This window comes from Phalacrocorax aristotelis, chromosome 16, assembly GCF_949628215.1.
Source record: "Phalacrocorax aristotelis chromosome 16, bGulAri2.1, whole genome shotgun sequence".
In the NCBI taxonomy this organism is placed as follows: domain Eukaryota; kingdom Metazoa; phylum Chordata; class Aves; order Suliformes; family Phalacrocoracidae; genus Phalacrocorax; species Phalacrocorax aristotelis.
Window position 1 is genome coordinate 354,737 of NC_134291.1, and position 12,644 is coordinate 367,380.

Sequence of the window (12,644 nt, forward strand, 5' to 3'; positions counted from 1 at the left end):
CATTTCCTGTCAACGTAATTAAAACCAAACTGCAGATCATGACGTATTGCTGAAGGTGCTGCTGGAGCAGGATTACAAAAGAAGCTTCCCATGTTTTATCACCTGTTGTTAGCTAAGCACCAGGTTTTTAAAGTCATTTGCTAGATCATAGCCTTGTACCACAACGTATGCCTAACTAAACTGTCACATGCTTACTTCATAGTCCTTGTGGTCTAGAAGCCAAAATCCTTGAATAAGCTTAACAAGGCCCGAAGGGATGGCAAAGGCAGCTGCGAAGAGGTCGACAGAAGATTCTGTTTTGTCCGGAAAGGAATGCATGATGTCTAGCAGCAAGTAAATTGTCTGATATCAAGTATCTAATTAAGGCTAATAAATTTGCAAGACCAACAATTTATCACAGGAAATAATCACATGAAATAATATTATTCCTATGATTAATATAATAGGAATAAATAATAAAAGGAAATAAGAATATCATAGTGGTAGGACGCAGAAAATACTCATGTATTAGTCTTGCCGTTTTACGCTGTTGCAACCTGAAGGTAGTCAGGCCCTAACAACAAAATTGCATTCTGAATAAATAACCAGAAAGACAGACTCTCTGATTTCTCTAAGGAATTCAGGAAGGTTGCCTTTCGATATTTAAACAGTTCCGTTGGAAACTCAGGCTCCCTCTTTAGTCACTGGAGCCACCGGCTGGACATTCAAAACACGTGAACGGCCAATGCTTGATTATTAAAGCAAACAAATTCTACAGCTGGTTTTTCCCTCCCTTCCAGCATATATGAAACAACTGAAATCAGGGTGTCCTTACAGCACAGCTTAGCTCTGAATGATTAAAACTGGATTTAAACCAGTATGTGGATCACTCATCAGCAGTGTCGTTTTCCCTTTCTGACAGCTGTTTTGGGGGGTCTATTCTCATCAGAGAGCTCCGGGGTGCAACAGCTTTTAAAGCCCCTGCTCTCTAGGCTCCCCTCTCGGGCCAGGCAACAAACAACCAAAGCAACACAGTGTATTTCGGCAGCTTAAAAATTCAGTTTCTGCCCAGTGGCTTTTCTCTTCTCTCTCTTTATTATTCTGTGTGCCCGCACTTGTAACAGCACAAAAGCAAGCCCTCTTAGCTGTGCTGGAGAATGGATGATTTCAGCAAAATCAGGTCCTGGTAAACCACTGTCAGAAATCCTTTTGCTCTGAAGCAGCACATTCTAAGTGCATCGCTCGAGGAAGCAGCTGTTTGCTACAGGTATGGGTGCTTCAAAAATGAAAAACAGTTTACGTTTTGAGAAAATCTAGGGGAGCTTTCTACCTTTAACATTGCTTAGTAAACCTCTTTTCTCACATCAGAAAAGATTTTGCAACAAAACAATTTAAAAATTCCTAAAAAATCCACAGTACAAACAAATAATCAAAGCTTCCTTCTGTGCCTTCATTCTAAACTACATGTTTTCCCTTGCACTGTGTTTGAAGCATAAATTAGAAAATGCATCGAACGCGTAGGTGACAGACATTTCAGACCACTGATGCGCGTATACTGGAGGTGTGACAGAAATAACTCCAAGGGATACAATTGCATGTTTGTGGCTTTCTTCAACGCCTTCTAGCAAATAGAGCTCCAGCAGTGCCTGGAATGAAAAGGGAAAAGGTTTTTAAAAACTCCTCTCTTTGAGAAATCATTGGCTTTGGGGGAGGGCTGGGCTGGGGCTGGGGTCTGTGGTGGTGGTGGTTGTTTTCAGGGAACACAACACTCACCCGTAAACTAGGAGGTGGGTATTTCCCAGTTCCTCCTTCCTCTCTCCGCCACATCTCCTCAACTTGGTCTCCCAACTGGGAAACCATACCATCGACCATCAGGCAGTCAGAGTCCCATTTGCCTCTGGAACAAAACGTAGCGGGGATTTGACAGAGGAAAACACTAATTCCAGCCTCGCGGTGTCACAGATTTCCTCCAGCCACAACAAAACCAGCAAAAGCTCCCACGAGCCCAAGAACGGAACAAACAGACACAGGCATGATCGTGACTTGAAATAGACTGGAAAGAAATTTCTCAGTCAGGTGAAAGGTGTTCATTAGATCATAGTGAACTATTAAAGGAGCTCCACGTACAAATCCTAGAAGCTCCCCTATTAAGGGGAAAGTTGCAGTGACCTTTTAGTTTTCGGTTTTTCTTTTGTGCCGCATTACTTGTAATACAAAGGCAATGTGAGCAAAGCTACCCCAAATCTCACGCCTCCAGCGGGAGTGTTCCCACACACAGCGGTGAGACCACAGCACGGAAATGTCCGGCTTTGTTCTCAGCACCTCGCTTCTGTTACTGAAAAACAGTCACGGTCACAAAGCTGAGCCCACAGCTGAATTCTGGTACCACCTGAAGCAGCACGTTTGTGCCTCTGCACATGCCATCACAGTGACGGAGGGCTGGCCTGTTAAACACTGCATTCCTCAGAAGCCCATCGCAGGCTCCTGCGGGCTGCGACGCCAGCCTTTCATTTCCCGAGGAGGATGAGCAGAAGCAGCACGCTGGAGGTGGTGCTTCTAAGGAGCCCGTGAGCCTGTACGAGAGTTACCTCAGAAGGAACCTCAGGAAGAGGAGCTTGAAAGCCAACGCCTGACATAGAGCAGCCTCCACCTGGACTCCTCCTGCAGCACCTTGTTCACGGTGCCACAGCCTGAGCTTCTTTAGGACTTCCTTTAGTTACAGTACAGGTGCCAAATTAAAATCTGTTCTCACCTAACCCAAGGCACATCACCTATATGCCAGGGAGCCAGTCCAGGAAAGGGAGTTCCCGTGAGGAAGGCACTTTTATCCAGTCGCCAGGAGAGCGCTGGCTGTGCCAGCTGCGTGGACCTCTGCCCATCTCCTTAAATGACACCGAGGTGCTTGGGAGTAGGAGATTTGGGCCAATCCCCTTATCGCCATCTACTACTCGTCAAGGAGAGAGATTATTTTTGGTTTTTAAAACATGCTTTCTTCTGTGTCCAGAACAATTGCTCTGCAAAGGCCGTGCCTCGCTGACCTGGCCGTGACTGATCCTGTCCTCATCACATGCCCTTTTCCAGTAGTCACAAATCACACAGAATAGCCAGTGAATTACGTGCACTTCAAAGAAACGATGATACCAACAAAGGGCACTAAGCAGAGGTATATATCAACGTTTTAACCCAGGAAAGTAACCTCTGTGTTCTGCAGAACACGCGCATCACTGAAGTCAAGGCTGTTGCCAGCAAATGCATGAAGCGTAGCAAATGCAGTTGTTGATGGAAAAGCCACTCGCTGCCGCTTCTGAAATTTGCAGCGGAACTGTTCTAGAGCTTTCCTGCAATCTTACCTTGATAAACGCTCCAGTTTCTGTCGATGACCCGTGTAGTAGCTCTGAATCAGAGCATAATTGTAGAAAGGTCTAGAGAAACGCATATCACCTCCTACAGGCAATAAATAAGTAGTAAGTTAAAGAGGTCATATCACATTTTCAACCTACAGTTTTTGACTAAAAAAGACAGAACACACAAGCTGAGCATCAAAATCACAGGCCAGCCTCTGACTTTGAAAGAAGCCAATCCTCCTTCTGCCTTTGCTAAAAGAGACCGAAGACACAGGAGTCAATTCCTTCTTGTCCCAAGCGCCATTTCAAGTTTACAGCTGAGGTCGCATCCAGAACATGTAGTGTCAGCTGAGGTTCACTATAAAGAAAAAACCCCAATTCTCAAAGGGAATGGGTGTTTAAACACGTCACGTGAGCATGCGTAAGGCAATTAAGGCTGACAATAGAATTTATAACCCATCCAAATGATGAACTATTTCCAAGGTGTATTTTTTCCTCAAACAATCAGTAACAAGTTCAAAACATGCAGGCCGTGCTTTTACTGTAAAATCAAGCATTCCCGTGTTGGTGCTTTAGGAGTTACTTGTTTAAAATCCCAAGTATTTCAAGCTGTGGGCACGAGCAACTCCTTCACTCAGAGGCTTAGTGCTGTTTCTGAGAAACAGCCCGGAAAGAAACTGTTGGCATCATTCTACACGACGTAGTTGAAAAAAACCAGTCAAACCTCCATTTCAGCAGCAGAACTTCAGCATCTGCTGTCACTGAACCGGCACGACTTGGTATTGATGATGCACTGACAGAACCACGGCTAAGCAGCTGTTCATAGGAGCCACTTACTGCTACAAATGCAGGACAGTTTATGCTTACCTGAGCCCTCGGGCAGGAGACGGGACCAACAGAACCAGAGGACCACTCGTGCATACAAAGCTGTGAGGCTGGTTTCTGCCAGCTTCTTTGTCAAGTCTGCAAAACAGGTAAAAACAAGCTTAAGAGGACTGTTGGTATGCAATTTCTTTTGCTTTGCTTTGTTTTGTTTTTTAATAAAACTCCCCTCATTGCACTAAAGCGAAAGTAGAAAAATAACACGGTAGAAATCTTTGCCTCCGCATTTTTTTCGCTCCGTAACACGTCCTTCTCTGAAGAAAAAACCCACAATCACAAGCAACCCCTACAAAGAAGCAGATTCACTAACAGTTACATAAAAAAAGGAAAGCCTGAACAGTTAAATGCACTCATGGATAAGACATCTGTTTTTCACAGAGCAGAGATTTTTACTCTAGCAAAGGGATATTCTCTTTCCTCCTCAATATGCCAAGAACAATTTGTAATAGAAACAGCTACAGAAATTCATGCAACTCACTTCACATGTCACTCATTTATACTTCCTTTCCTTTTTTAGTAATTTCCAATCCAATATTTGCATGCAATTACACACTGCTAGCTGACAATCAAAGGGAGCATTTTTCACAGTGCCACATCCCGCTGCTGTAATTTCAAGCCGGGTGCTTGCACAGCTCCTTGCTGAACGCAGCCTCCCCACCCACTCGCACCAGCCCCACAACAAACTCTTGCCCTGAACTCAACGCGCGTTAAGTGGCAGCCCCAACCCCTCCCATTTAAGCCCCTTCTCCCCGCTACATCTGACTTTCTGCCAATCAGCAAAACCAACAACAGCTCCTCTTCCCACAATTACAGCCCCAGCATCATTCCAAATCTTAATAAAACATACCAGAGAATTAGAAATACTATGACAAACCTTTTCCAGCCAGCTCGTGGGCTACTGTTAGAAAGCAGTTTAAGACTCTGCTAAGGTTGCTCAAAAGCAACTGGCGGCGCTGAAGAGCCTGTAACCTCTGCGGGTCAGTGGAGCTGCAGGAGCCGTCAAACAGCACAACACCTTTTCAAGAGCAAGTAGGAAAGCGTCAGCCTGCAGAGCAAGTTCAGAGTCGCAAAGTGCACTTCCAGATCTGCGGGCAAGACCGTCTACCAGCAGATCACTGAATGAGCTCAGCTGGAAAGAATGACTCTAGGTTTGCAGCATGGCTGCACTAGTACTCACAGATTTGGTCAAATGCGCCTTTTGTATAGATCACTTTGCTCCATGTCCAGTCAAGGGCAAACTCTACATTAGCAGCAGAACTTGGCTGCTCTTTAAAAAGAGAGAACAAAAAAGAAATGAATCAAGAATTCCAAACTAAAAAAATATGCAACATAAAAACCACATAAGAAGTGTTACCTTTAGATGTCCAAAGCTTAATGCAGCCGGTCAGAAGCCCTACAGAACCTGTCTGGGCAGCAGCTGACAAGACCGAGTCTAACTGCTCCTCCTAAATGTAGCAGACAAAGAAAAGGAGAATCCCACCTGCTTTCAACATCCCAACCACCAACAGTAAGTGCTTGTTTCTAACTGTGCCCTCACTCGGGCCTCACAGGCTGGGCTGCTTGTTGCTGGGAGGAGCACAGGAAATTTTCCCTCTGACGTGACAACTTACCAAAGGCTAACTCTGATCTTTAGTCGCATGCCTCTGCTTTATAGTCTCAACTTACTGAGTCCCAATTAACTATTCTCAGCAACGTGCCCTGCTTATACCCACGGCACACGGGGTGCAGAGAAGTTTCCCATCAGGGGTGCATGAAGGGGACAGAACAAACAGAACTCTGCAACGTTTGCATGGAAAGGGCGAAGCCAAGATCAAGTAGCTTTCCAGACTACGAAGACATGAAGCAGTTACGACACCCCAAACATTAAGTTGTCATTTTCTAAAATGACAGAAAAGAAGTGAAACAGTTACGGTCTAATAGGTTTCGGTTTTAGGCACTTCAAACACTGTGTTCTAATGCCGTGGCAATCCTTCAGAAGGGCAAAGCACAGGCAGGCACAGATGTGCGCTGTTAAGGAGTAGCTCATTGCAGCTGGTTCTGGTACTTCTTCCAGGTGAAATGATCATAGAAACATAGAATCACAGAACCATTAAGGTTGGAAAAGCCCTCCAGGATCAGCAAGTGCAACCGTGAACCCAACAATACCATGTCTCCTAAATCATGCCCTCAAGTGCCACGTCTACATGTCTTTTAAATACCTCCAGGGATGGTGAGTCCCCCACCTCCCTGGGCAGCCTCTTCCAAGGCCTGACCACTCTTGCAGGGAAGACATTTTTCCCAATATCCCATTGAAACCTCCCCTGACGCAGCTTGAAGCCCTTTCCTCTCGTTCTATCGCTAGTGACCTGGGAGAAGAGGCCAACCCCCACCTCACTACAACCTCCTTTCAGGTAGTTGCAGGGAGCGATAAGGTCTCCCCTCAGCCTCCTCTCCTCCAGGCCAAACAACCCCGGTTGCCTCAACCTCTCCTCGTAAGACCTGCTCTCTAGGCCCTTCACCAGCTTTGTTGCCCTTCTCTGGACACGCTCCGGCGACGCGATGTCCTTCTTGTACTGCGGGGCGCAAACCTGATCCTGCATCAAATCTTCCTTTTTTGGGGTTTTGATTTTTGTTTGTTTCTTTCATTTTTTAAGCACATTCAAAACTATCTTTCCCTTCTAGGAAAAATCATCACATTCAAAGCCATTTCTGCACATGAGGACACACACGGGAGATTTCCATCTTTCTCTGAAAACCAGTGTCAGACAAGGAAACACACCGAGTACGGCTTATGGCGGCAGACAAAACTCCAAACCGAGCGCCTTGTCCCTAATTCTGAAATTTGCCTTGCTCACATTCACAAGCAATCCCTGCTCAAATGCCTAACCAGTCTCTGAATGATAGAGTCACAATTCAGCAACGGGTATTAAAAGACTTCTTCCTTTCCCAATTGCTTCCAAAGGGGAGCTGACATCAGATCACCCGATGTGAATGTCAGAGTCTATGTCAGGCTTGCAAAATAAACAGCCTATGGGCCAGGCCAACTTGCCAAGAAATCCATGTTAGCTACCACACTGTGCACAAGGGCTCTTTGCCCTAACGCACCCCCACAGATCTGGTGAGGAATCCAGTAGAGAGGAAGATGAGGGCAGGGAAAGACCGCTCTCCCCTTCCTACTAAGTGCTCCTCTGCCTGATGACTCGCTTGCTGAGCATTTCGCTTAGAGCCTGCCTGGGTGAAGATGGGCTCTTCATCACAAAGGCTGCATCTCTCATGGAAATTCTTCAGAGGAGAGAGAAAGGTTGGTGCCCTGCAAATGGGAAACCTCTGAAGGAGGGGGGTGAAGTCACTGCGATGGGATAAAGCAGAGAGAAGGTGGTGGGTGTCACGAGCTAAAGGTGACTGAGGTGTTGCAGCAACAAGAGGGCAGTCCCAGAGGAGTCAATTGGGCGACCGCAGCACAAGGCAAAGGCTACAGAGGTGAAGATCTGCTTTGAGAGGCTGCAGCAAAGCCGACCGATGAAGGGAAAATGCAGGGAAGTGGTGAGGAAGTCATCAGGTAGAGCTGCCAACGGTAATTGTTTGCTGCAGCCCACGTCCTTGGAAGCAAATGATCACAGAGAGTGCAGCAAGCGGCTGTTGGCAACAGCTCGCATCTGAGTGAGACACCCCCATCGTCAGCTCCTGCACGGAACCTCATGCTTTGAGAGACTGACGGGGGGAAGGTTGTTCTGAGGGAACGATGCTTCCTTTTCTCCAGTCTGCCCTCCTTTTCCCAGCTCATCAGGGATCAAAACCCAAACTCAGGACCACGCAGGCAGTTGGACTCATTGATGAGAGAGAAGGAACAGCTTTCCCCGACTTTCTCTTCCTGCTCCTAGAGCAGCGCTGTCTTCCTTTCTAGACATTCAGGCCCTGATCGTGCTTCAACGGGAGGCAACAGTGGGTTTACACGCCCAAGAGGGGACCTCAAACATCTCCATTTGCATAAAACTGGCAGGGTACAATTGCAGTTACGCGTGTGGATGGGCAGGAGCAGCATAAAATGGCCTCTGACGCTAAAAGCAGCGCCATAGAAAGCTTAGGAAAGGTCCATCTCTTGACATTCTCAATAAAGACACAGTAAAAGCTCACCTCCTTCTGGAAGCCGCTGCATGTCATATGAACAACTCCAGAGCTCAGCAAGCACCTGCCATCTGCAGAGACAACGAACGCTGGACAACATTCCATACTCTCACCGTGATGGAAGCACCAGTTTAACCTTTTTTTCATCGCAACCTCTGGAAAGGTACAACCAAGTACCCATTTTCTTCGTCACATCACTTACAACCTGTCATGGTTTCAGCTGGGATAGAGTTAATTTTCTTCACTCTAGCTGGTATAGTGCTGTGCTTTGAAATTAGCATGGAAAAAAACCCTGTTGAGATAACACACAGATGTTTAGGCTGTTGCTGGGCAGCGCTTATACTAGTCAAGGACATGTCCAGCCTCCCATGCTCTGCTGGGTGCACAAGAAGCTGGGAGGGGAGGGGGCACAGCTAAGAGAGCGGATTCAAACTGACCAAAGGGATATTCCATATCATGTAACGTCATGCCCAGTATGCTACCTGGGAGGGGCTGGCCGGGGGAGGGAGGGAGCAATCGCGGCTCGGGGATGGGCAGCGTCGGTCGGCGGGTGGTGAGCGGCTGTATCGTTCGTGTTTCTGTGTTTTTTTTCCCTGTTTTCCCTTTCCTTCCTTTTCCCTTTTATTATATTAACATTATTGTCATTATTATCATAATCATTTATCATCATCATTTTATTGTAATCATTAAACTGTGCTTATCTCAACCCACAAGTTCTTTTGCTCGTCCGATTCTCTTCCCCATCCCACAGGGGTGGGGGGGGGTGTGAGCGAGCGGCTGCGTGGTGTTCAGTTGCCAGCTGAGGCTGAACCACGACACAACCTCTTCTAGAAAAGTGATGACTGAGTGTAGAAATTTTACCTCCGGGGCTATCGAGGTGCTGCGCTTTGAGCTTCAGTCCAGAGTCATTTCATCTGATCGCCAGCACCACGTCACGGGCTGCGTTACAGAAGCACCCAACCCACAGACCCAGCCGCCTGTCAGACGGGTGTCACAGTAGTACATACTTGGTCAGTACAACGCCGTCACAGCTGGGTGGGGGGAGGTTGGGGTTTTGCGTGACAAACAGTGAACAGGAGGACCAATAAATGGCATTTGAGCTCGGTTTAAGCTTATCACTACTCAAAGCCGTGTAATACCTACCAAAATTATAGGTGCTTGGATGAAGAAACTGCGCAGGCAGCGGGTAAGAAGGAGGAACTCTCCAGCTTAGGCTGCGCTCCTGCACCACAACATCCAAAATGAGGTTTGGAGCAGTCGTGCTTGTCTGTGACGGTTTGAGCATGAATAGAGTGGATTCAATGTTAAAAGGGAGCATTTGGGGCCTTAAAAGGAGGCACTGAGCATTAAAAGTGAGGCTTTGGACCCTGAAAGTGAGGCTGTGGGACCTAAAACTGAGGCTTTGAACCTAAAGGACAGGTTTGCACCCTGAAAATGAGGCTGTGGGACCTAAAACTGAGGCTTGGAACCTAAAGGACAGGTTTGCACCCTAAAAGTGAGGCTGTGGGACCTAAAACTGAGGCTTTGCTGGTGAAAAGAGGGCTTTGGAGAATAAAAATGAGGTTTTGGCACCTGAAAGTGAGGGTTTCGGATGCTTAAAGTGAGGGTTTGGGACTTTAAAAGTAGGCATTGAGCATTAAAAGAGGGGTTTGGAGCCTGAAAGTGAGGCTTTGGGTGGTAAAACTGAGGCTGTGAGCTTTAAAACTGGGGTTTGAACCCTAAAAGTGAGGGCTTGGGACCTAAGAACGAGGGTTTGACCCTAAAAAAGACAGGTTTGGACCCTGAAAGTGAGGGTTTGGCAGCTAAAAATGAGGCTTTATTCCTTAATAGAGGTGTTTGGACCCTGAAAGTGAGGATTTGGCAGCTAAAACTGGGCTTTTAGCCTTAAAACAGGGCTTTGGAACCCCCAAAATGAGGGTTTGGGACTTAAAATAAGACTTTGAGCCTTAAAGGTAAGGCTGTGGGGCCTAAAACTGAGGCTGTGAACCTAAAAGAGGGGTTTGGATGCTGAAAGTGAAACTTTGGAACGTATACTGAGGCTTTGAACGTAAAAGACAGGTTTGGATGTGACAGTGAGGGTTTGGCTGTTAAAAATGAGGCTTTGAGCCTTAAACAAGGGGTTTGGACTCAAATGCACGGTTTGGAAGGGAAAAATGACGGTTTGAGCATCAATAGAGTGGATTTGATGCTAAAAGGCAGGGTTTGGGACCTTAAAAGGAGGCACTGAGCACTAAAAGAGGGGTTTGGACCCTGAAAGTGAGAGTTTAACAGCTAAAACTGAGGCTTGGAACCTAAAGGACAGGTTTGCACCCTAAAAGTGAGGCTGTGGGACCTAAAACTGAGGCTTTGCTGGTGAAAAGAGGGCTTTGGAGAATAAAAATGAGGTTTTGGCACCTGAAAGTGAGGGTTTCGGATGCTTAAAGTGAGGGTTTGGGACTTTAAAAGTAGGCATTGAGCATTAAAAGAGGGGTTTGGAGCCTGAAAGTGAGGCTTTGGGTGGTAAAACTGAGGCTGTGAGCTTTAAAACTGGGGTTTGAACCCTAAAAGTGAGGGCTTGGGACCTAAGAATGAGGGTTTGACCCTAAAAAAGACAGGTTTGGACCCTGAAAGTGGGGGTTTGGCAGCTAAAAATGAGGCTTTATTCCTTAATAGAGGTGTTTGGACCCTGAAAGTGAGGATTTGGCAGCTAAAATTGGGCTTTTAGCCTTAAAACAGGGCTTTGGAACCCCCAAAATGAGGGTTTGGGACTTAAAATAAGACTTTGAGCCTTAAAGGTAAGGCTGTGGGGCCTAAAACTGAGGCTGTGAACCTAAAAGAGGGGTTTGGATGCTGAAAGTGAAACTTTGGAACGTATACTGAGGCTTTGAACGTAAAAGACAGGTTTGGATGTGACAGTGAGGGTTTGGCTGTTAAAAATGAGGCTTTGAGCCTTAAACAAGGGGTTTGGACTCAAATGCACGGTTTGGAAGGGAAAAATGACAGTTTGAGCATCAATAGAGTGGATTTGATGCTAAAAGGCAGGGTTTGGGACCTTAAAAGGAGGCATTGATCATTAAAAGAGGGGTTTGGACCCTGAAAGTGAGAGTTTAACAGCTAAAACTGAGGCTTGGAACCTAAAGGACAGGTTTGCACCCTAAAAGTGAGGCTGTGGGACCTAAAACTGAGGCTTTGCTGGTGAAAAGAGGGCTTTGGAGAATAAAAATGAGGTTTTGGCACCTGAAAGTGAGGGTTTCGGATGCTTAAAGTGAGGGTTTGGGACTTTAAAAGTAGGCATTGAGCATTAAAAGAGGGGTTTGGAGCCTGAAAGTGAGGCTTTGGGTGGTAAAACTGAGGCTGTGAGCTTTAAAACTGGGGTTTGAACCCTAAAAGTGAGGGCTTGGGACCTAAGAATGAGGGTTTGACCCTAAAAAAGACAGGTTTGGACCTGAAAAGTGGGGGTTTGGCACCTAAAAATGAGGCTTTATTCCTTAATAGAGGTGTTTGGACCCTGAAAGTGAGGGTTTGGCAGCTAAAAATGAGGCTTTTAGCCTTCAAACAGGGGTTTGGAACCCCCAAAATGAGGGTTTGGGACTTAAAATAAGACTTTGAGCCTTAAAGGTAAGGGTTTGGGATCTAAAACTGAAGGCTGTGAACCTAAAAGAGGGGTTTGGATGCTAAAAGTGAAACTTTGGAATGTATACTGAGGCTTTGAACGTAAAAGACAGGTTTGGATGTGAAAGTGAGGGTTTGGCTGTTAAAAATGAGGCTTTGAGCCTTAAACAAGGGGTTTGGACTCAAATGCACGGTTTGGAAGGGAAAAATGACGGTTTGAGCATCAATAGAGTGGATTTGATGCTAAAAGGCAGGGCTTGGGACCTTAAAAGGAGGCACTGAGCATTAAAAGAGGGGTTTGGACCCTGAAAGTGAGAGTTTAACAGCTAAAACTGAGGCTTGGAACCTAAAGGACAGGTTTGCACCCTAAAAGTGAGGCTGTGGGACCTAAAACTGAGGCTTTGCTGGTGAAAAGAGAGCTTTGGAGAATAAAAATGAGGTTTTGGCACCTGAAAGTGAGGGTTTCGGATGCTTAAAGTGAGGGTTTGGGACTTTAAAAGTAGGCATTGAGCATTAAAAGAGGGGTTTGGAGCCTGAAAGTGAGGCTTTGGGTGGTAAAACTGAGGCTGTGAGCTTTAAAGCTGGGGTTTGAACCCTAAAAGTGAGGGCTTGGGACCTAAGAATGAGGGTTTGACCCTAAGAAAGACAGGTTTGGACCTGAAAAGTGGGGGTTTGGCACCTAAAAATGAGGCTTTATTCCTTAATAGAGGTGTTTGGACCCTGAAAGTGAGGGTTTGGCAGCTA

General features: G+C 46.3%; 1 long non-coding RNA gene across 1 annotated transcript in view; it reads right to left on the reverse strand.

Moving 5' to 3' along the window:
* Window positions 1-242: 242 nt before the first annotated feature.
* Window positions 243-12,644, reverse strand: part of LOC142065317 (uncharacterized) — a 125,455-nt gene continuing 113,053 nt past the window's right edge. The window contains exons 2-3 of the long non-coding RNA XR_012663348.1: window positions 1,569-1,625; window positions 243-342 (exon numbers count right to left, since the gene is read on the reverse strand). This is a non-coding gene — a long non-coding RNA (uncharacterized LOC142065317). The remainder of the gene's footprint in view (window positions 343-1,568; window positions 1,626-12,644) is intronic.